A 21973-nucleotide genomic window follows, 5' to 3' on the forward strand; every position below is an offset into this window, starting at 1 on the left:
CTACAGGACAAACAGACAATCAAACAAAAGACCTCAAATAAGGTTTCCTCTAAGGACTGTTAGATACATCTTTTGTACACGACCTACGCACGGCAACATACGCTTCGTACCAGCTCCGTTACATGCTCAAGTAGCAGACGCCTCAGACTCTGCTTTCCATCACAGATTACGATTTTTTGATGACGTTACTAAAGCTGGTCATCTATTAGTACGATAGGTTATGCCAGTGCCTGAAATGATTTTCGATCTCAGACGCTGCACAGAAACGCCGCAGTTTTTCACTGCAATAAGCAATTGATACCTCAGTCGGTACACGTCACCGAGTGAGTGCTAGGAGTGAAAAGTTTACATTTACCTCTCGCTCTTCGACAGCCAATGAATCCGGTAAACAAAACAACATCTTTAGCACACCGGTACCGAAGACACAGCGCAAAACCCCCCGTTAATGTGCTCCTGTATTTGTTTTAATTTCAAAGTAGCCACTTCAACTGATAAAGACAGCCGATTCTCTACCTGTAACTCTACTCCTCCTTATTATCCTGCTACAGAAAGAAACAAACCGCTAGCATTTCTACGTAACGACTTATTTTTCCAGAGAAGAATAAAAAGCCACAACCGACCAACCAAAAAAAAAAAACCAAACAGAAACAAAACAAACAAAAAAAAAAAACCCCCAAAACAACTCACCTCCTACCTTCTGTGTCCCAGGATGAAAAGTTTCCTTCGGGTTCTTCCCAAATTTGTCATGACCCACAGGACTGAAATGCAAACGAAATACTGCTTTAGAGGAGAGCGAGCACACACCTCGACATTAAACCATGAACTGGCTGTAGTCGGAATCGATTGCGAGAAGAATCGTTCAAAGAGCCTCGCTGACGTGGAATTTTTTGCGGAAGAGCCATTTATTTCCCACACGACTAACCGCTGAGACTTCTTAAACTTCTTTCTGATTTTAAAAACAGAAACAACTAGGACCCTGCACGGAGATCACTTTTAAGCGTACCGTATTTACTTAGGAAGCACAGAACTTTATTCCCTCGTCCTTCGCTTCGGCTTTCTACGTAACTGTCGTGAGCGTTTTAGGAAGACTCGGTAACCTATCCTATTTCATAAGCTTCTCTTCCATCCCTTTGAAAACAACTCCAGGCACGTCAAATGAAAAACGAGCTGCTCGGCGTCAGGCTCGTACCCCAAAGATCCACAAGCAAGACCAGCTGCCTCGCTCAACGGAAAGACCTCACGTACAGCATTTCTTCCCAACTCGTGTTTCTACGTGACTGTCATTTTCGCCCCTTTTTTTTCCCCTACCGTGAATTTCTGGAGCTGCGCAGCACGCCACGGAGTGCCAAATGCAGTCTGTCTGAGGCACACCGAGCTGACACGGAGGTCACATCCGATGCGCCTCTCCATCATCGCTTACGCTAGGCCACCACGCCGACAGGATCTCCCGTAGTTCCCTTCGAAAGCAATTAAAAGGCTGAGATTAATTTAATTGACAAAAAAGCAGGTTTGTCGTGCAGCTGAAATTCGTTGACATAGTCGGTACCGAAACTCACGCTGGCTGTGAACGGGGTGAAATGGCAAAGGACCATCAGCCAGGCCCGAGGGAAGGCTCAAAGGCTGTACAAGCTAAAGAACAGCCAGGGAAGGGATTTTAGTCCGAGCCCAGGCGGGCAAAAGGAGATGACGTTAGTCCTGCTGCCTGCAGGCGTGTGGGAAAATCACCCCGGGGTGGGGGGGGAGCTCGAGAAAATTGCGTCCTAACGGAAGCAGGGTATTACGGAGAGCTTTTTTTAGGGTAGGATACAGCTACAGCCTCGAGGACGGTCGGCACGCACACAGCCTGTACCGCCACCGCTCCCTAAGCAGCGGCTCGGCGCACGCCGACAGCGGTGACGGAGGACGAGCTTAAGGCAAAAAGCCAAAAGCAAACCCCTCAAAGCCCAGAACCGTTCTCAGGAACACAGGAGTTAAGCCTAAAAGCGGTTGAAAGCTGCCTCCTACCTCTTCCCCCTCCGAGACCGGCACGTTTCCTCGCGATCCCTTTTCGCAAACAAAAGACGGACGCCTGCGGTATCAGCTTGGTCCCGAAGCACCACGACGCGCTTGCTGGCTACACGCTCTCTTCTGACAAGGCTGACAGCTTCTCCGCACGCGACAGCCGAGGCCCTGTGAAACACGAGGAAGGCAAACACCGGTAACGTCTCGCAGGGGTCAGGAGGAAGTCAGGATGCACTCCATTCGGAGCCCGACGCGTTACCCAAAGGAATTACCCCAGCAGAACAAGAGGCAGGAACGATCGGTAGACAGGCAGACCACATGCACGGCAGCGATACCCCCGTCAGACTTGCAGGGCGCTTCCAGTCCCAGCCCGCTGCCGCGGCTCAGGCCGGCGGCTGGGGGAAAGACAAAGCCCCGCGCAGAGCTGCGGCGGCTGCCCGGGCAGCCCAGAGGCGGCGGGGGGGGGGGGGGGGCGGCAGGTCGCCGCGGGCCGACCCCTCCCTCTCCCGGGCCCCGCCAGGCCGCCACAAGCGGCGAGCACCGGGGCCGCCCCGCCGCCGCTCCTCGCCTCCTCGCTGAGGTAGCGGCGCAGCCCCGACAGACAAAAAAAAAAAAAAAAAAAAAAAAAACCCAGCCCAAAATAGGCAGCACCGTGAGGAGCCCGCTGACCACCGTCGCTGCCGGGGAGACGAGAACGGCCGGCAGCCCCGCCGGTCCCGGGCCGGGCCGCCCGCCTCAGCCCGCCCGCCGCCGGCACCAGGCGCTCCCCGCCGCGGCCGAGCGCCGGCCCGCCGCATCCCCCGCCCCGCCCCCCCCGCTTCGGCCGCTGCCCGCCGGCCCCCGCCCGCCCGCCCGCCCGCCCTCAGGCCGAGCGCTCACCCAGCGCGCCGCCGCACGTCCCGGCCCGAAAGTCTTCCAGGCTGCCGGCGAAGGCTCCGCACCGCCACGGGCGCGGCGGCGCGCCGCGCGGGCTTGAAATGAACCCCACTTCCGGGGCCGTCTGCGTAACCCGTACGTGCGAGGCCGAAGCCCCGCCCCTAGGGGGCAAGCCGTTTCCGCGCACGCGCAAAAGCGGAATTGCGTCATACGCATGCGACGTCGCCGGAGACCACGCCCCCTTTGGCTTCAGTCCGGCACTGCGCATGCGCTGCCCTTAGTTTTGCCAGTACCTCTTCTGCGCATGCGCGAAAGCGGAATTGCGTCATACGCATGCGACGTCGCCGGAGACCACGCCCCCTTTGGCTTCAAGCCGGCACTGCGCATGCGCTGCCCTTAGTTTTGCCAGTACCTCTTCTGCGCATGCGCAGAAGCGGAATTGCGTCATCACCACGCGACTACTCCCCCAGACCACGCCCCCTTTGGCTTCAAGCCCCGTCTGCGCATGCGCTGCCCTTACTCTGCAGGGCGGCCACGCTGCTGCCGCCTGGCGAAAAAATTTCGGTACTGCAGCCAGTCTACCTAACAGACTGCACCCTTTATTAGACGAATGGAAGCGAGAAGGGAACTCTGCCCACGGCCCCTTAGCAAGTCGCCCGGCTTCACATCTCGCTGGATCAACTTCTTCCAGTGAACATATTCAATTCCACCAGTCTAGAGAAAAAGAGAAAAAAAAAAAAAAAAAAAAAAAAAAGAAAAAACAAAAGAATCACTCGAGAGACCAGGCATACACTTTTTTTTTTTTTTTTTCCTTATAAAAACACCAGCAACATTGTCTTCACGATAAAAGAGGCAATGAAACCTTTTCTTGTCAAATGTAAGGGCACTAAAGAGAAGGTAATTCGACAGACAAGACAGAAACCTCTCCAGCTCTTTCCCCACGTCTATTTGGCATTCGTTTCCAAAAACTTTCTCGGGTGAACGTCTTTTGTCTTTGAGCAGTGCGACAGGCGGTTTGCAAACGGCACAAGTCTCTGCTTTTGAAAAATCAACTCAGACTCTGTAATCACTTTAGATGGGGCACTTTGTGTTTCAGAGAAACAAAACCAACGCTGAGTCTTCCCTTGAACGACACAGGCCTGTTCACCTTTAAATCAGAGAAACAACGGACGTGGTTCTGATCCCTCAAGGAATCTGTACTTTCCAACAGACTGCACCGTCAGGATCAACAAAGCAGTTTCCTACCGTTTCGCCAGCGAGCCAGAGGACTGTCTCGAGACTAAGTTTCCTTGAACAAACACCGAAGAGATCTTCAAGACTCGGTCCAAATGGCTCCGTCAACCTTGAAATCGTAGTCCCCTTCAGCTCCACACCGCTTCATTCTGGGAACGCCCGCTAGAAAAAAAAGAAACAGTTTATTCAGTGTAACGATTCGATTGGTATACAAGCCTTCAAGGCTCCCAAGACCAAGCCTAAGAGGGTCAGGACCGTGCATGTTTGTACTCGCAGTGAAGCTCAACACCTTAGGCAACCCTCAGCCGAGACAACGGTGAAAAACTCACCGGCGCCGAACGTTTCCTCGTCTGTAAGCTGCCCATCCTTAGCATGCAGGACTCCACATTCAAAATTCACAGGTCCCGGAGAAAGAAAACCAAAAACTACAGGACAAACAGACAATCAAACAAAAGACCTCAAATAAGGTTTCCTCTAAGGACTGTTAGATACATCTTTTGTACACGACCTACGCACGGCAACATACGCTTCGTACCAGCTCCGTTACATGCTCAAGTAGCAGACGCCTCAGACTCTGCTTTCCATCACAGATTACGATTTTTTGATGACGTTACTAAAGCTGGTCATCTATTAGTACGATAGGTTATGCCAGTGCCTGAAATGATTTTCGATCTCAGACGCTGCACAGAAACGCCGCAGTTTTTCACTGCAATAAGCAATTGATACCTCAGTCGGTACACGTCACCGAGTGAGTGCTAGGAGTGAAAAGTTTACATTTACCTCTCGCTCTTCGACAGCCAATGAATCCGGTAAACAAAACAACATCTTTAGCACACCGGTACCGAAGACACAGCGCAAAACCCCCCGTTAATGTGCTCCTGTATTTGTTTTAATTTCAAAGTAGCCACTTCAACTGATAAAGACAGCCGATTCTCTACCTGTAACTCTACTCCTCCTTATTATCCTGCTACAGAAAGAAACAAACCGCTAGCATTTCTACGTAACGACTTATTTTTCCAGAGAAGAATAAAAAGCCACAACCGACCAACCAAAAAAAAAAAACCAAACAGAAACAAAACAAACAAAAAAAAAAAACCCCCAAAACAACTCACCTCCTACCTTCTGTGTCCCAGGATGAAAAGTTTCCTTCGGGTTCTTCCCAAATTTGTCATGACCCACAGGACTGAAATGCAAACGAAATACTGCTTTAGAGGAGAGCGAGCACACACCTCGACATTAAACCATGAACTGGCTGTAGTCGGAATCGATTGCGAGAAGAATCGTTCAAAGAGCCTCGCTGACGTGGAATTTTTTGCGGAAGAGCCATTTATTTCCCACACGACTAACCGCTGAGACTTCTTAAACTTCTTTCTGATTTTAAAAACAGAAACAACTAGGACCCTGCACGGAGATCACTTTTAAGCGTACCGTATTTACTTAGGAAGCACAGAACTTTATTCCCTCGTCCTTCGCTTCGGCTTTCTACGTAACTGTCGTGAGCGTTTTAGGAAGACTCGGTAACCTATCCTATTTCATAAGCTTCTCTTCCATCCCTTTGAAAACAACTCCAGGCACGTCAAATGAAAAACGAGCTGCTCGGCGTCAGGCTCGTACCCCAAAGATCCACAAGCAAGACCAGCTGCCTCGCTCAACGGAAAGACCTCACGTACAGCATTTCTTCCCAACTCGTGTTTCTACGTGACTGTCATTTTCGCCCCTTTTTTTTCCCCTACCGTGAATTTCTGGAGCTGCGCAGCACGCCACGGAGTGCCAAATGCAGTCTGTCTGAGGCACACCGAGCTGACACGGAGGTCACATCCGATGCGCCTCTCCATCATCGCTTACGCTAGGCCACCACGCCGACAGGATCTCCCGTAGTTCCCTTCGAAAGCAATTAAAAGGCTGAGATTAATTTAATTGACAAAAAAGCAGGTTTGTCGTGCAGCTGAAATTCGTTGACATAGTCGGTACCGAAACTCACGCTGGCTGTGAACGGGGTGAAATGGCAAAGGACCATCAGCCAGGCCCGAGGGAAGGCTCAAAGGCTGTACAAGCTAAAGAACAGCCAGGGAAGGGATTTTAGTCCGAGCCCAGGCGGGCAAAAGGAGATGACGTTAGTCCTGCTGCCTGCAGGCGTGTGGGAAAATCACCCCGGGGTGGGGGGGGAGCTCGAGAAAATTGCGTCCTAACGGAAGCAGGGTATTACGGAGAGCTTTTTTTAGGGTAGGATACAGCTACAGCCTCGAGGACGGTCGGCACGCACACAGCCTGTACCGCCACCGCTCCCTAAGCAGCGGCTCGGCGCACGCCGACAGCGGTGACGGAGGACGAGCTTAAGGCAAAAAGCCAAAAGCAAACCCCTCAAAGCCCAGAACCGTTCTCAGGAACACAGGAGTTAAGCCTAAAAGCGGTTGAAAGCTGCCTCCTACCTCTTCCCCCTCCGAGACCGGCACGTTTCCTCGCGATCCCTTTTCGCAAACAAAAGACGGACGCCTGCGGTATCAGCTTGGTCCCGAAGCACCACGACGCGCTTGCTGGCTACACGCTCTCTTCTGACAAGGCTGACAGCTTCTCCGCACGCGACAGCCGAGGCCCTGTGAAACACGAGGAAGGCAAACACCGGTAACGTCTCGCAGGGGTCAGGAGGAAGTCAGGATGCACTCCATTCGGAGCCCGACGCGTTACCCAAAGGAATTACCCCAGCAGAACAAGAGGCAGGAACGATCGGTAGACAGGCAGACCACATGCACGGCAGCGATACCCCCGTCAGACTTGCAGGGCGCTTCCAGTCCCAGCCCGCTGCCGCGGCTCAGGCCGGCGGCTGGGGGAAAGACAAAGCCCCGCGCAGAGCTGCGGCGGCTGCCCGGGCAGCCCAGAGGCGGCGGGGGGGGGGGGGGGGGCGGCAGGTCGCCGCGGGCCGACCCCTCCCTCTCCCGGGCCCCGCCAGGCCGCCACAAGCGGCGAGCACCGGGGCCGCCCCGCCGCCGCTCCTCGCCTCCTCGCTGAGGTAGCGGCGCAGCCCCGACAGACAAAAAAAAAAAAAAAAAAAAAAAAACCCAGCCCAAAATAGGCAGCACCGTGAGGAGCCCGCTGACCACCGTCGCTGCCGGGGAGACGAGAACGGCCGGCAGCCCCGCCGGTCCCGGGCCGGGCCGCCCGCCTCAGCCCGCCCGCCGCCGGCACCAGGCGCTCCCCGCCGCGGCCGAGCGCCGGCCCGCCGCATCCCCCGCCCCGCCCCCCCCGCTTCGGCCGCTGCCCGCCGGCCCCCGCCCGCCCGCCCGCCCGCCCTCAGGCCGAGCGCTCACCCAGCGCGCCGCCGCACGTCCCGGCCCGAAAGTCTTCCAGGCTGCCGGCGAAGGCTCCGCACCGCCACGGGCGCGGCGGCGCGCCGCGCGGGCTTGAAATGAACCCCACTTCCGGGGCCGTCTGCGTAACCCGTACGTGCGAGGCCGAAGCCCCGCCCCTAGGGGGCAAGCCGTTTCCGCGCACGCGCAAAAGCGGAATTGCGTCATACGCATGCGACGTCGCCGGAGACCACGCCCCCTTTGGCTTCAGTCCGGCACTGCGCATGCGCTGCCCTTAGTTTTGCCAGTACCTCTTCTGCGCATGCGCGAAAGCGGAATTGCGTCATACGCATGCGACGTCGCCGGAGACCACGCCCCCTTTGGCTTCAAGCCGGCACTGCGCATGCGCTGCCCTTAGTTTTGCCAGTACCTCTTCTGCGCATGCGCAGAAGCGGAATTGCGTCATCACCACGCGACTACTCCCCCAGACCACGCCCCCTTTGGCTTCAAGCCCCGTCTGCGCATGCGCTGCCCTTACTCTGCAGGGCGGCCACGCTGCTGCCGCCTGGCGAAAAAATTTCGGTACTGCAGCCAGTCTACCTAACAGACTGCACCCTTTATTAGACGAATGGAAGCGAGAAGGGAACTCTGCCCACGGCCCCTTAGCAAGTCGCCCGGCTTCACATCTCGCTGGATCAACTTCTTCCAGTGAACATATTCAATTCCACCAGTCTAGAGAAAAAGAGAAAAAAAAAAAAAAAAAAAAAAAAAAGAAAAAACAAAAGAATCACTCGAGAGACCAGGCATACACTTTTTTTTTTTTTTTTTCCTTATAAAAACACCAGCAACATTGTCTTCACGATAAAAGAGGCAATGAAACCTTTTCTTGTCAAATGTAAGGGCACTAAAGAGAAGGTAATTCGACAGACAAGACAGAAACCTCTCCAGCTCTTTCCCCACGTCTATTTGGCATTCGTTTCCAAAAACTTTCTCGGGTGAACGTCTTTTGTCTTTGAGCAGTGCGACAGGCGGTTTGCAAACGGCACAAGTCTCTGCTTTTGAAAAATCAACTCAGACTCTGTAATCACTTTAGATGGGGCACTTTGTGTTTCAGAGAAACAAAACCAACGCTGAGTCTTCCCTTGAACGACACAGGCCTGTTCACCTTTAAATCAGAGAAACAACGGACGTGGTTCTGATCCCTCAAGGAATCTGTACTTTCCAACAGACTGCACCGTCAGGATCAACAAAGCAGTTTCCTACCGTTTCGCCAGCGAGCCAGAGGACTGTCTCGAGACTAAGTTTCCTTGAACAAACACCGAAGAGATCTTCAAGACTCGGTCCAAATGGCTCCGTCAACCTTGAAATCGTAGTCCCCTTCAGCTCCACACCGCTTCATTCTGGGAACGCCCGCTAGAAAAAAAAGAAACAGTTTATTCAGTGTAACGATTCGATTGGTATACAAGCCTTCAAGGCTCCCAAGACCAAGCCTAAGAGGGTCAGGACCGTGCATGTTTGTACTCGCAGTGAAGCTCAACACCTTAGGCAACCCTCAGCCGAGACAACGGTGAAAAACTCACCGGCGCCGAACGTTTCCTCGTCTGTAAGCTGCCCATCCTTAGCATGCAGGACTCCACATTCAAAATTCACAGGTCCCGGAGAAAGAAAACCAAAAACTACAGGACAAACAGACAATCAAACAAAAGACCTCAAATAAGGTTTCCTCTAAGGACTGTTAGATACATCTTTTGTACACGACCTACGCACGGCAACATACGCTTCGTACCAGCTCCGTTACATGCTCAAGTAGCAGACGCCTCAGACTCTGCTTTCCATCACAGATTACGATTTTTTGATGACGTTACTAAAGCTGGTCATCTATTAGTACGATAGGTTATGCCAGTGCCTGAAATGATTTTCGATCTCAGACGCTGCACAGAAACGCCGCAGTTTTTCACTGCAATAAGCAATTGATACCTCAGTCGGTACACGTCACCGAGTGAGTGCTAGGAGTGAAAAGTTTACATTTACCTCTCGCTCTTCGACAGCCAATGAATCCGGTAAACAAAACAACATCTTTAGCACACCGGTACCGAAGACACAGCGCAAAACCCCCCGTTAATGTGCTCCTGTATTTGTTTTAATTTCAAAGTAGCCACTTCAACTGATAAAGACAGCCGATTCTCTACCTGTAACTCTACTCCTCCTTATTATCCTGCTACAGAAAGAAACAAACCGCTAGCATTTCTACGTAACGACTTATTTTTCCAGAGAAGAATAAAAAGCCACAACCGACCAACCAAAAAAAAAAAACCAAACAGAAACAAAACAAACAAAAAAAAAAAACCCCCAAAACAACTCACCTCCTACCTTCTGTGTCCCAGGATGAAAAGTTTCCTTCGGGTTCTTCCCAAATTTGTCATGACCCACAGGACTGAAATGCAAACGAAATACTGCTTTAGAGGAGAGCGAGCACACACCTCGACATTAAACCATGAACTGGCTGTAGTCGGAATCGATTGCGAGAAGAATCGTTCAAAGAGCCTCGCTGACGTGGAATTTTTTGCGGAAGAGCCATTTATTTCCCACACGACTAACCGCTGAGACTTCTTAAACTTCTTTCTGATTTTAAAAACAGAAACAACTAGGACCCTGCACGGAGATCACTTTTAAGCGTACCGTATTTACTTAGGAAGCACAGAACTTTATTCCCTCGTCCTTCGCTTCGGCTTTCTACGTAACTGTCGTGAGCGTTTTAGGAAGACTCGGTAACCTATCCTATTTCATAAGCTTCTCTTCCATCCCTTTGAAAACAACTCCAGGCACGTCAAATGAAAAACGAGCTGCTCGGCGTCAGGCTCGTACCCCAAAGATCCACAAGCAAGACCAGCTGCCTCGCTCAACGGAAAGACCTCACGTACAGCATTTCTTCCCAACTCGTGTTTCTACGTGACTGTCATTTTCGCCCCTTTTTTTTCCCCTACCGTGAATTTCTGGAGCTGCGCAGCACGCCACGGAGTGCCAAATGCAGTCTGTCTGAGGCACACCGAGCTGACACGGAGGTCACATCCGATGCGCCTCTCCATCATCGCTTACGCTAGGCCACCACGCCGACAGGATCTCCCGTAGTTCCCTTCGAAAGCAATTAAAAGGCTGAGATTAATTTAATTGACAAAAAAGCAGGTTTGTCGTGCAGCTGAAATTCGTTGACATAGTCGGTACCGAAACTCACGCTGGCTGTGAACGGGGTGAAATGGCAAAGGACCATCAGCCAGGCCCGAGGGAAGGCTCAAAGGCTGTACAAGCTAAAGAACAGCCAGGGAAGGGATTTTAGTCCGAGCCCAGGCGGGCAAAAGGAGATGACGTTAGTCCTGCTGCCTGCAGGCGTGTGGGAAAATCACCCCGGGGTGGGGGGGGGAACTCGAGAAAATTGCGTCCTAACGGAAGCAGGGTATTACGGAGAGCTTTTTTTAGGGTAGGATACAGCTACAGCCTCGAGGACGGTCGGCACGCACACAGCCTGTACCGCCACCGCTCCCTAAGCAGCGGCTCGGCGCACGCCGACAGCGGTGACGGAGGACGAGCTTAAGGCAAAAAGCCAAAAGCAAACCCCTCAAAGCCCAGAACCGTTCTCAGGAACACAGGAGTTAAGCCTAAAAGCGGTTGAAAGCTGCCTCCTACCTCTTCCCCCTCCGAGACCGGCACGTTTCCTCGCGATCCCTTTTCGCAAACAAAAGACGGACGCCTGCGGTATCAGCTTGGTCCCGAAGCACCACGACGCGCTTGCTGGCTACACGCTCTCTTCTGACAAGGCTGACAGCTTCTCCGCACGCGACAGCCGAGGCCCTGTGAAACACGAGGAAGGCAAACACCGGTAACGTCTCGCAGGGGTCAGGAGGAAGTCAGGATGCACTCCATTCGGAGCCCGACGCGTTACCCAAAGGAATTACCCCAGCAGAACAAGAGGCAGGAACGATCGGTAGACAGGCAGACCACATGCACGGCAGCGATACCCCCGTCAGACTTGCAGGGCGCTTCCAGTCCCAGCCCGCTGCCGCGGCTCAGGCCGGCGGCTGGGGGAAAGACAAAGCCCCGCGCAGAGCTGCGGCGGCTGCCCGGGCAGCCCAGAGGCGGCGGGGGGGGGGGGGGGGGCGGCAGGTCGCCGCGGGCCGACCCCTCCCTCTCCCGGGCCCCGCCAGGCCGCCACAAGCGGCGAGCACCGGGGCCGCCCCGCCGCCGCTCCTCGCCTCCTCGCTGAGGTAGCGGCGCAGCCCCGACAGACAAAAAAAAAAAAAAAAAAAAAAAAACCCAGCCCAAAATAGGCAGCACCGTGAGGAGCCCGCTGACCACCGTCGCTGCCGGGGAGACGAGAACGGCCGGCAGCCCCGCCGGTCCCGGGCCGGGCCGCCCGCCTCAGCCCGCCCGCCGCCGGCACCAGGCGCTCCCCGCCGCGGCCGAGCGCCGGCCCGCCGCATCCCCCGCCCCGCCCCCCCCGCTTCGGCCGCTGCCCGCCGGCCCCCGCCCGCCCGCCCGCCCGCCCTCAGGCCGAGCGCTCACCCAGCGCGCCGCCGCACGTCCCGGCCCGAAAGTCTTCCAGGCTGCCGGCGAAGGCTCCGCACCGCCACGGGCGCGGCGGCGCGCCGCGCGGGCTTGAAATGAACCCCACTTCCGGGGCCGTCTGCGTAACCCGTACGTGCGAGGCCGAAGCCCCGCCCCTAGGGGGCAAGCCGTTTCCGCGCACGCGCAAAAGCGGAATTGCGTCATACGCATGCGACGTCGCCGGAGACCACGCCCCCTTTGGCTTCAGTCCGGCACTGCGCATGCGCTGCCCTTAGTTTTGCCAGTACCTCTTCTGCGCATGCGCGAAAGCGGAATTGCGTCATACGCATGCGACGTCGCCGGAGACCACGCCCCCTTTGGCTTCAAGCCGGCACTGCGCATGCGCTGCCCTTAGTTTTGCCAGTACCTCTTCTGCGCATGCGCAGAAGCGGAATTGCGTCATCACCACGCGACTACTCCCCCAGACCACGCCCCCTTTGGCTTCAAGCCCCGTCTGCGCATGCGCTGCCCTTACTCTGCAGGGCGGCCACGCTGCTGCCGCCTGGCGAAAAAATTTCGGTACTGCAGCCAGTCTACCTAACAGACTGCACCCTTTATTAGACGAATGGAAGCGAGAAGGGAACTCTGCCCACGGCCCCTTAGCAAGTCGCCCGGCTTCACATCTCGCTGGATCAACTTCTTCCAGTGAACATATTCAATTCCACCAGTCTAGAGAAAAAGAGAAAAAAAAAAAAAAAAAAAAAAAAAAGAAAAAACAAAAGAATCACTCGAGAGACCAGGCATACACTTTTTTTTTTTTTTTTTCCTTATAAAAACACCAGCAACATTGTCTTCACGATAAAAGAGGCAATGAAACCTTTTCTTGTCAAATGTAAGGGCACTAAAGAGAAGGTAATTCGACAGACAAGACAGAAACCTCTCCAGCTCTTTCCCCACGTCTATTTGGCATTCGTTTCCAAAAACTTTCTCGGGTGAACGTCTTTTGTCTTTGAGCAGTGCGACAGGCGGTTTGCAAACGGCACAAGTCTCTGCTTTTGAAAAATCAACTCAGACTCTGTAATCACTTTAGATGGGGCACTTTGTGTTTCAGAGAAACAAAACCAACGCTGAGTCTTCCCTTGAACGACACAGGCCTGTTCACCTTTAAATCAGAGAAACAACGGACGTGGTTCTGATCCCTCAAGGAATCTGTACTTTCCAACAGACTGCACCGTCAGGATCAACAAAGCAGTTTCCTACCGTTTCGCCAGCGAGCCAGAGGACTGTCTCGAGACTAAGTTTCCTTGAACAAACACCGAAGAGATCTTCAAGACTCGGTCCAAATGGCTCCGTCAACCTTGAAATCGTAGTCCCCTTCAGCTCCACACCGCTTCATTCTGGGAACGCCCGCTAGAAAAAAAAGAAACAGTTTATTCAGTGTAACGATTCGATTGGTATACAAGCCTTCAAGGCTCCCAAGACCAAGCCTAAGAGGGTCAGGACCGTGCATGTTTGTACTCGCAGTGAAGCTCAACACCTTAGGCAACCCTCAGCCGAGACAACGGTGAAAAACTCACCGGCGCCGAACGTTTCCTCGTCTGTAAGCTGCCCATCCTTAGCATGCAGGACTCCACATTCAAAATTCACAGGTCCCGGAGAAAGAAAACCAAAAACTACAGGACAAACAGACAATCAAACAAAAGACCTCAAATAAGGTTTCCTCTAAGGACTGTTAGATACATCTTTTGTACACGACCTACGCACGGCAACATACGCTTCGTACCAGCTCCGTTACATGCTCAAGTAGCAGACGCCTCAGACTCTGCTTTCCATCACAGATTACGATTTTTTGATGACGTTACTAAAGCTGGTCATCTATTAGTACGATAGGTTATGCCAGTGCCTGAAATGATTTTCGATCTCAGACGCTGCACAGAAACGCCGCAGTTTTTCACTGCAATAAGCAATTGATACCTCAGTCGGTACACGTCACCGAGTGAGTGCTAGGAGTGAAAAGTTTACATTTACCTCTCGCTCTTCGACAGCCAATGAATCCGGTAAACAAAACAACATCTTTAGCACACCGGTACCGAAGACACAGCGCAAAACCCCCCGTTAATGTGCTCCTGTATTTGTTTTAATTTCAAAGTAGCCACTTCAACTGATAAAGACAGCCGATTCTCTACCTGTAACTCTACTCCTCCTTATTATCCTGCTACAGAAAGAAACAAACCGCTAGCATTTCTACGTAACGACTTATTTTTCCAGAGAAGAATAAAAAGCCACAACCGACCAACCAAAAAAAAAAAACCAAACAGAAACAAAACAAACAAAAAAAAAAAACCCCCAAAACAACTCACCTCCTACCTTCTGTGTCCCAGGATGAAAAGTTTCCTTCGGGTTCTTCCCAAATTTGTCATGACCCACAGGACTGAAATGCAAACGAAATACTGCTTTAGAGGAGAGCGAGCACACACCTCGACATTAAACCATGAACTGGCTGTAGTCGGAATCGATTGCGAGAAGAATCGTTCAAAGAGCCTCGCTGACGTGGAATTTTTTGCGGAAGAGCCATTTATTTCCCACACGACTAACCGCTGAGACTTCTTAAACTTCTTTCTGATTTTAAAAACAGAAACAACTAGGACCCTGCACGGAGATCACTTTTAAGCGTACCGTATTTACTTAGGAAGCACAGAACTTTATTCCCTCGTCCTTCGCTTCGGCTTTCTACGTAACTGTCGTGAGCGTTTTAGGAAGACTCGGTAACCTATCCTATTTCATAAGCTTCTCTTCCATCCCTTTGAAAACAACTCCAGGCACGTCAAATGAAAAACGAGCTGCTCGGCGTCAGGCTCGTACCCCAAAGATCCACAAGCAAGACCAGCTGCCTCGCTCAACGGAAAGACCTCACGTACAGCATTTCTTCCCAACTCGTGTTTCTACGTGACTGTCATTTTCGCCCCTTTTTTTTCCCCTACCGTGAATTTCTGGAGCTGCGCAGCACGCCACGGAGTGCCAAATGCAGTCTGTCTGAGGCACACCGAGCTGACACGGAGGTCACATCCGATGCGCCTCTCCATCATCGCTTACGCTAGGCCACCACGCCGACAGGATCTCCCGTAGTTCCCTTCGAAAGCAATTAAAAGGCTGAGATTAATTTAATTGACAAAAAAGCAGGTTTGTCGTGCAGCTGAAATTCGTTGACATAGTCGGTACCGAAACTCACGCTGGCTGTGAACGGGGTGAAATGGCAAAGGACCATCAGCCAGGCCCGAGGGAAGGCTCAAAGGCTGTACAAGCTAAAGAACAGCCAGGGAAGGGATTTTAGTCCGAGCCCAGGCGGGCAAAAGGAGATGACGTTAGTCCTGCTGCCTGCAGGCGTGTGGGAAAATCACCCCGGGGTGGGGGGGGAGCTCGAGAAAATTGCGTCCTAACGGAAGCAGGGTATTACGGAGAGCTTTTTTTAGGGTAGGATACAGCTACAGCCTCGAGGACGGTCGGCACGCACACAGCCTGTACCGCCACCGCTCCCTAAGCAGCGGCTCGGCGCACGCCGACAGCGGTGACGGAGGACGAGCTTAAGGCAAAAAGCCAAAAGCAAACCCCTCAAAGCCCAGAACCGTTCTCAGGAACACAGGAGTTAAGCCTAAAAGCGGTTGAAAGCTGCCTCCTACCTCTTCCCCCTCCGAGACCGGCACGTTTCCTCGCGATCCCTTTTCGCAAACAAAAGACGGACGCCTGCGGTATCAGCTTGGTCCCGAAGCACCACGACGCGCTTGCTGGCTACACGCTCTCTTCTGACAAGGCTGACAGCTTCTCCGCACGCGACAGCCGAGGCCCTGTGAAACACGAGGAAGGCAAACACCGGTAACGTCTCGCAGGGGTCAGGAGGAAGTCAGGATGCACTCCATTCGGAGCCCGACGCGTTACCCAAAGGAATTACCCCAGCAGAACAAGAGGCAGGAACGATCGGTAGACAGGCAGACCACATGCACGGCAGCGATACCCCCGTCAGACTTGCAGGGCGCTTCCAGTCCCAGCCCGCTGCCGCGGCTCAGGCCGGCGGCTGGGGGAAAGACAAAGCCCCGCGCAGAGCTGCGGCGGCTGCCCGGGCAGCCCAGAGGCGGCGGGGGGGGGGGGGGGGGCGGCAGGTCGCCGCGGGCCGACCCCTCCCTCTCCCGGGCCCCGCCAGGCCGCCACAAGCGGCGAGCACCGGGGCCGCCCCGCCGCCGCTCCTCGCCTCCTCGCTGAGGTAGCGGCGCAGCCCCGACAGACAAAAAAAAAAAAAAAAAAAAAAAAACCCAGCCCAAAATAGGCAGCACCGTGAGGAGCCCGCTGACCACCGTCGCTGCCGGGGAGACGAGAACGGCCGGCAGCCCCGCCGGTCCCGGGCCGGGCCGCCCGCCTCAGCCCGCCCGCCGCCGGCACCAGGCGCTCCCCGCCGCGGCCGAGCGCCGGCCCGCCGCATCCCCCGCCCCGCCCCCCCCGCTTCGGCCGCTGCCCGCCGGCCCCCGCCCGCCCGCCCGCCCGCCCTCAGGCCGAGCGCTCACCCAGCGCGCCGCCGCACGTCCCGGCCCGAAAGTCTTCCAGGCTGCCGGCGAAGGCTCCGCACCGCCACGGGCGCGGCGGCGCGCCGCGCGGGCTTGAAATGAACCCCACTTCCGGGGCCGTCTGCGTAACCCGTACGTGCGAGGCCGAAGCCCCGCCCCTAGGGGGCAAGCCGTTTCCGCGCACGCGCAAAAGCGGAATTGCGTCATACGCATGCGACGTCGCCGGAGACCACGCCCCCTTTGGCTTCAGTCCGGCACTGCGCATGCGCTGCCCTTAGTTTTGCCAGTACCTCTTCTGCGCATGCGCGAAAGCGGAATTGCGTCATACGCATGCGACGTCGCCGGAGACCACGCCCCCTTTGGCTTCAAGCCGGCACTGCGCATGCGCTGCCCTTAGTTTTGCCAGTACCTCTTCTGCGCATGCGCAGAAGCGGAATTGCGTCATCACCACGCGACTACTCCCCCAGACCACGCCCCCTTTGGCTTCAAGCCCCGTCTGCGCATGCGCTGCCCTTACTCTGCAGGGCGGCCACGCTGCTGCCGCCTGGCGAAAAAATTTCGGTACTGCAGCCAGTCTACCTAACAGACTGCACCCTTTATTAGACGAATGGAAGCGAGAAGGGAACTCTGCCCACGGCCCCTTAGCAAGTCGCCCGGCTTCACATCTCGCTGGATCAACTTCTTCCAGTGAACATATTCAATTCCACCAGTCTAGAGAAAAAGAGAAAAAAAAAAAAAAAAAAAAAAAAAAGAAAAAACAAAAGAATCACTCGAGAGACCAGGCATACACTTTTTTTTTTTTTTTTTCCTTATAAAAACACCAGCAACATTGTCTTCACGATAAAAGAGGCAATGAAACCTTTTCTTGTCAAATGTAAGGGCACTAAAGAGAAGGTAATTCGACAGACAAGACAGAAACCTCTCCAGCTCTTTCCCCACGTCTATTTGGCATTCGTTTCCAAAAACTTTCTCGGGTGAACGTCTTTTGTCTTTGAGCAGTGCGACAGGCGGTTTGCAAACGGCACAAGTCTCTGCTTTTGAAAAATCAACTCAGACTCTGTAATCACTTTAGATGGGGCACTTTGTGTTTCAGAGAAACAAAACCAACGCTGAGTCTTTCCTTGAACGACACAGGCCTGTTCACCTTTAAATCAGAGAAACAACGGACGTGGTTCTGATCTCTCAAGGAATCTTTACTTTCCAACAGACTGCACCGTCAGGATCAACAAAGCAGTTTCCTACCGTTTCGCCAGCGAGCCAGAGGACTGTCTCGAGACTCAGTTTCCTTGAACAAACACCGAAGAGATCTTCAAGACTCGGTCCAAATGGCTCCGTCAACCTTGAAATCGTAGTCCCCTTCAGCTCCACACCGCTTCATTCTGGGAACGCCCGCTAGAAAAAAAAGGAACGGTTTATTCAGTGTAACGATTCGATTGGTATACAAGCCTTCAAGGCTCCCAAGACCAAGCCTAAGAGGGTCAGGACCGTGCATGTTTGTACTCGCAGTGAAGCTCAACACCTTAGGCAACCCTCAGCCGAGACAAAGGTGAAAAACTCACCGGCGCCGAACGTTTCCTCGTCTGTAAGCTGCCCATCCTTAGCATGCAGGACTCCACATTCAAAATTCACAGGTCCCGGAGAAAGAAAACCAAAAACTACAGGACAAACAGACAATCAAACAAAAGACCTCAAATAAGGTTTCCTCTAAGGACTGTTAGATACATCTTTTGTACACGACCTACGCACGGCAACATACGCTTCGTACCAGCTCCGTTACATGCTCAAGTAGCAGACGCCTCAGACTCTGCTTTCCATCACAGATTACGATTTTTTGATGACGTTACTAAAGCTGGTCATCTATTAGTACGATAGGTTATGCCAGTGCCTGAAATGATTTTCGATCTCAGACGCTGCACAGAAACGCCGCAGTTTTTCACTGCAATAAGCAATTGATACCTCAGTCGGTACACGTCACCGAGTGAGTGCTAGGAGTGAAAAGTTTACATTTACCTCTCGCTCTTCGACAGCCAATGAATCCGGTAAACAAAACAACATCTTTAGCACACCGGTACCGAAGACACAGCGCAAAACCCCCCGTTAATGTGCTCCTGTATTTGTTTTAATTTCAAAGTAGCCACTTCAACTGATAAAGACAGCCGATTCTCTACCTGTAACTCTACTCCTCCTTATTATCCTGCTACAGAAAGAAACAAACCGCTAGCATTTCTACGTAACGACTTATTTTTCCAGAGAAGAATAAAAAGCCACAACCGACCAACCAAAAAAAAAAAACCAAACAGAAACAAAACAAACAAAAAAACCAAACCCCCAAAACAACTCACCTCCTACCTTCTGTGTCCCAGGATGAAAAGTTTCCTTCGGGTTCTTCCCAAATTTGTCATGACCCACAGGACTGAAATGCAAACGAAATACTGCTTTAGAGGAGAGCGAGCACACACCTCGACATTAAACCATGAACTGGCTGTAGTCGGAATCGATTGCGAGAAGAATCGTTCAAAGAGCCTCGCTGACGTGGAATTTTTTGCGGAAGAGCCATTTATTTCCCACACGACTAACCGCTGAGACTTCTTAAACTTCTTTCTGATTTTAAAAACAGAAACAACTAGGACCCTGCACGGAGATCACTTTTAAGCGTACCGTATTTACTTAGGAAGCACAGAACTTTATTCCCTCGTCCTTCGCTTCGGCTTTCTACGTAACTGTCGTGAGCGTTTTAGGAAGACTCGGTAACCTATCCTATTTCATAAGCTTCTCTTCCATCCCTTTGAAAACAACTCCAGGCACGTCAAATGAAAAACGAGCTGCTCGGCGTCAGGCTCGTACCCCAAAGATCCACAAGCAAGACCAGCTGCCTCGCTCAACGGAAAGACCTCACGTACAGCATTTCTTCCCAACTCGTGTTTCTACGTGACTGTCATTTTCGCCCCTTTTTTTTCCCCTACCGTGAATTTCTGGAGCTGCGCAGCACGCCACGGAGTGCCAAATGCAGTCTGTCTGAGGCACACCGAGCTGACACGGAGGTCACATCCGATGCGCCTCTCCATCATCGCTTACGCTAGGCCACCACGCCGACAGGATCTCCCGTAGTTCCCTTCGAAAGCAATTAAAAGGCTGAGATTAATTTAATTGACAAAAAAGCAGGTTTGTCGTGCAGCTGAAATTCGTTGACATAGTCGGTACCGAAACTCACGCTGGCTGTGAACGGGGTGAAATGGCAAAGGACCATCAGCCAGGCCCGAGGGAAGGCTCAAAGGCTGTACAAGCTAAAGAACAGCCAGGGAAGGGATTTTAGTCCGAGCCCAGGCGGGCAAAAGGAGATGACGTTAGTCCTGCTGCCTGCAGGCGTGTGGGAAAATCACCCTGAGGTGGTGGTGGGGGGGGAACTCGAGAAAATTGCGTCCTAACGGAAGCAGGGTATTACGGAGAGCTTTTTTTAGGGTAGGATACAGCTACAGCCTCGAGGACGGTCGGCACGCACACAGCCTGTACCGCCACCGCTCCCTAAGCAGCGGCTCGGCGCACGCCGACAGCGGTGACGGAGGACGAGCTTAAGGCAAAAAGCCAAAAGCAAACCCCTCAAAGCCCAGAACCGTTCTCAGGAACGCAGGAGTTAAGCCTAAAAGCGGTTGAAAGCTGCCTCCTACCTCTTCCCCCTCCGAGACCGGCACGTTTCCTCGCGATCCCTTTTCGCAAACAAAAGACGGACGCCTGCGGTATCAGCTTGGTCCCGAAGCACCACGACGCGCTTGCTGGCTACACGCTCTCTTCTGACAAGGCTGACAGCTTCTCCGCACGCGACAGCCGAGGCCCTGTGAAACACGAGGAAGGCAAACACCGGTAACGTCTCGCAGGGGTCAGGAGGAAGTCAGGATGCACTCCATTCGGAGCCCGACGCGTTACCCAAAGGAATTACCCCAGCAGAACAAGAGGCAGGAACGATCGGTAGACAGGCAGACAACATGCACGGCAGCGATACCCCCGTCAGACTTGCAGGGCGCTTCCAGTCCCAGCCGGCTGCCGCGGCTCAGGCCGGCGGCTGGGGGAAAGACAAAGCCCCGCGCAGAGCTGCGGCGGCTGCCCGGGCAGCCCAGAGGCGGCGGGGGGGGGGGGGGGGCGGCAGGTCGCCGCGGGCCGACCCCTCCCTCTCCCGGGCCCCGCCAGGCCGCCACAAGCGGCGAGCACCGGGGCCGCCCCGCCGCCGCTCCTCGCCTCCTCGCTGAGGTAGCGGCGCAGCCCCGAGAGACAAAAAAAAAAAAAAACAAAAAAAAAAACCCAGCCCAAAATAGGCAGCACCGTGAGGAGCCCGCTGACCACCGTCGCTGCCGGGGAGACGAGAACGGCCGGCAGCCCCGCCGGTCCCGGGCCGGGCCGGGCCGCCCGCCTCAGCCCGCCCGCCGCCGGCACCAGGCGCTCCCCGCCGCGGCCGAGCGCCGGCCCGCCGCCCGCCCCCCCCCCCCTTCGGCCGCTGCCCGCCGGCCCCCGCCCGCCCTCAGGCCGAGCGCTCACCCAGCGCGCCGCCGCACGTCCCGGCCCGAAAGTCTTCCAGGCTGCCGGCGAAGGCTCCGCACCGCCACGGGCGCGGCGGCGCGCCGCGCGGGCTGGAAATGAACCCCACTTCCGGGGCCGTCTGCGTAACCCGTACGTGCGAGGCCGAAGCCCCGCCCCTAGGGGGCAAGCCGTTTCCGCGCACGCGCAAAAGCGGAATTGCGTCATACGCATGCGACGCCGCCGGAGACCACGCCCCCTTTGGCTTCAAGCCGGCACTGCGCATGCGCTGCCCTTAGTTTTGCCAGTACCTCTTCTGCGCATGCGCAGAAGCGGAATTGCGTCATACGCATGCGACGCCGCCGGAGACCACGCCCCCTTTGGCTTCAAGCCGGCACTGCGCATGCGCTGCCCTTAGTTTTGCCAGTACCTCTTCTGCGCATGCGCAGAAGCGGAATTGCGTCATCACCACGCGACTACTCCCCCCAGACCACGCCCCCTTTGGCTTCAAGCCCCGTCTGCGCATGCGCTGCCCTTACTCTGCAGGGCGGCCACGCTGCTGCCGCCTGGCGAAAAAATTTCGGTACTGCAGCCAGTCTACCTAACAGACTGCACCCTTTATTAGACGAATGGAAGCGAGAAGGGAACTCTGCCCACGGCCCCTTAGCAAGTCGCCCGGCTTCACATCTCGCTGGATCAACTTCTTCCAGTGAACATATTCAATTCAACCAGTCTAGAGAAAAAGAGAAAAAAAAAAAAAAAAAAAAAAGAAAAAACAAAAGAATCACTCGAGAGACCAGGCATACACTTTTTTTTTTTTTTTTCCTTATAAAAACACCAGCAACATTGTCTTCACGATAAAAGAGGCAATGAAACCTTTTCTTGTCAAATGTAAGGGCACTAAAGAGAAGGTAATTCGACAGACAAGACATAAACCTCTCCAGCTCTTTCCCCACGTCTATTTGGCATTCGTTTCCAAAA

At 54.1% G+C, this 21973-nt stretch overlaps 4 long non-coding RNA genes across 8 annotated transcripts; all 4 read right to left on the reverse strand.

The window, feature by feature from the left end:
• Positions 1–3472: 3472 nt before the first annotated feature.
• On the reverse strand, positions 3473–4535 carry LOC308057491. Of its 2 annotated transcripts, none has more exons than XR_013925280.1 (3): positions 4440–4535; positions 4123–4272; positions 3473–3591 (listed from the first exon to the last, which is right to left on the reverse strand). It is a non-coding gene; the product is annotated as an uncharacterized lncRNA (long non-coding RNA). The 2 variants fall into 2 exon arrangements; XR_013925281.1 differs by lacking the exon at positions 3473–3591 and adding an exon at positions 3858–4024.
• A 3472-nt stretch (positions 4536–8007) lies between these two features.
• LOC308057492 lies at positions 8008–9070 on the reverse strand. 2 transcript variants are annotated; one of them, XR_013925282.1, is made up of 3 exons: positions 8975–9070; positions 8658–8807; positions 8008–8126 (listed from the first exon to the last, which is right to left on the reverse strand). It is a non-coding gene; the product is annotated as an uncharacterized lncRNA (long non-coding RNA). The 2 variants fall into 2 exon arrangements; XR_013925283.1 differs by lacking the exon at positions 8008–8126 and adding an exon at positions 8393–8559.
• Positions 9071–12543: 3473 nt separating this feature from the next.
• On the reverse strand, positions 12544–13606 carry LOC308057493. 2 transcript variants are annotated; one of them, XR_013925284.1, is made up of 3 exons: positions 13511–13606; positions 13194–13343; positions 12544–12662 (listed from the first exon to the last, which is right to left on the reverse strand). It is a non-coding gene; the product is annotated as an uncharacterized lncRNA (long non-coding RNA). The 2 variants fall into 2 exon arrangements; XR_013925285.1 differs by lacking the exon at positions 12544–12662 and adding an exon at positions 12929–13095.
• Positions 13607–17062: 3456 nt separating this feature from the next.
• Positions 17063–20284, reverse strand: LOC308057490. 2 transcript variants are annotated; one of them, XR_013925278.1, is made up of 6 exons: positions 20152–20284; positions 19450–19598; positions 18836–18899; positions 18046–18141; positions 17729–17878; positions 17063–17197 (listed from the first exon to the last, which is right to left on the reverse strand). It is a non-coding gene; the product is annotated as an uncharacterized lncRNA (long non-coding RNA). The 2 variants fall into 2 exon arrangements; XR_013925279.1 differs by having other exon boundaries at positions 18829–18899.
• Positions 20285–21973: the final 1689 nt, after the last annotated feature.

Source organism: Falco punctatus, assembly GCF_963210335.1.
Source record: "Falco punctatus genome assembly, contig: scaffold_211, whole genome shotgun sequence".
Taxonomy (NCBI): Eukaryota; Metazoa; Chordata; class Aves; order Falconiformes; family Falconidae; genus Falco; species Falco punctatus.